The following is a 1,769-nucleotide window of genomic DNA, read 5'->3' on the forward strand; positions in this document are numbered from 1 at the left end:
AAGGGCAAGAACCACCATAAAGGAGGATGGGCGGAGCCTCCTTAAAGCAAAAAGAAAACCCGGATGCTGCATATTTGAGCTCATCAAGAATTTTTCTGTCAGGTGTGTTGCTATCTGATGTAACTTTTGAAACCGTGGATTTGTTTTGGAAATAAAATTTTATGAAATTTTAAAAAAATTAACATGTTTTTGAGCACAATTTTGAGCAGCTAAATCATTGTTAAAGAGGAGCTGCTTCTCTACTGGATCCAAATCCAGGTGGGGCTGGGAGGCCTGGAAGAGAAGAAGAAGCCTGGGAGGGATGAACAGAGACTTGGGGGAGTAGCAAGATGCTTGACTGTAGGATAGGGAAGCCTAGAGTAATACCAAGAATGCTTGGCAGCTAGAGGAGGCTTGGGGGATGTGTGTTAATTAGATAAAACCTAGGATCACCTGGGAAGAGAGTTTCAATGGGTTGGCTTGTGGGTGTGTCTTTGGGGTTTTTCATAATTAAGCTAATTGATATAGAAAGAGTCAGCCCAACGTGGGCAACACTATTCCCTAGGCAGAGATTCTAATAGGGGAGAGTGGGGAGATCAAGCTGAGGACTGGGCAAGCAAGTAATCATGTTTGCAATTCTCTGTCTTTTAAACCATGGCTGTGATGTGAGTTTAAGTTTCTGTCTTGATAGACTGCAATTTGGAATTATATTCTGAAAAAAAAAACTTTCCTCCCCCTAAATTTCTTTTTGTCAGGTTATTTTCCTACTGCAACAGAAATGAAATTAGAACAGGGCAACAGTGGGGGCCCTGGGGCAGTGCCAGGAGGCCTGGGTTGGTACCAGGAGGACTGCACAGTGGCAGGAAGTGTGGGATTCAGGAGTGAGGCACAACTCTCCAGGTAGCTCACCCTGGGTGACTGGAAGCCTGTAAATATTTTATGCCTGATTTGCTGATTTTGCGGGTGTTGTGTTTCACTGACAAGTGGTTTGTTTTACATGTTGGCTCTTGTTCCTGGAAAAGAGGATATTTTTATTTGTGAATATGTAAGGGACCCACCACTTTACAAAATGGAACAACAGCTCTTGTTGTAATTGACTGGCTTTCTTGGCAATGCCCATGCACATTCAGGAATTCTTGGTCCAGTGAGAGTCTAACCCATAGATAAGTTGTTTTCATGAATGATGGAAGTTTGACAAATAACCCATTGAGCAATTAATGAAGTGGATGATATTATATTTTATAGACTTTTAACTAAATATTGATTAATTAGGTTTTGTATACTTTGAGAGGTGGGAAGAAATATCTGGCATGTCCAGTTTATAAATGTAGCAATCCCGGGTTGGGGATTTAGCTCAGTGGTAGAGCGCTTGCCTAGGAAGCGCAAGGCCCTGGGTTCGGTCCCCAGCTCCGGAAAAAAAAAAAGAACCAAAAAAAAAAAATAAATGTAGCAATCCGGTAGATTTTATGTTTGTAGTCAAGACAAATAAATGAGCTTTTAAAGTAAACTGCATGTTTAGACCATGGTTTCTTCTATAAAGGGGTTAGGAGTTTAGACAAAGAAACAAAAGGTTTAAAATGTAAGGAAAGGAAACATTGTTACCAGGAGAAGTCGAGGCAGAGTAGATGGAGGGTCAGGTGGGACGCAGCTAGGAAAGTTCCCAGGGGAGCGGAAGCATCAGAGCTTGTCTGGGATGTTCTCCTAGCAGAGGACAAAAATGATACCTGAGTGCTCTGTCTGCCTTGTGAATTATCTATGAATAGATAATTATCTACTGCTCTGTATTATTG

Source organism: Rattus norvegicus, chromosome 18, assembly GCF_021556685.1.
Source record: "Rattus norvegicus strain SHRSP/BbbUtx chromosome 18, alternate assembly SHRSP_T2T, whole genome shotgun sequence".
NCBI lineage: Eukaryota > Metazoa > Chordata > Mammalia > Rodentia > Muridae > Rattus > Rattus norvegicus.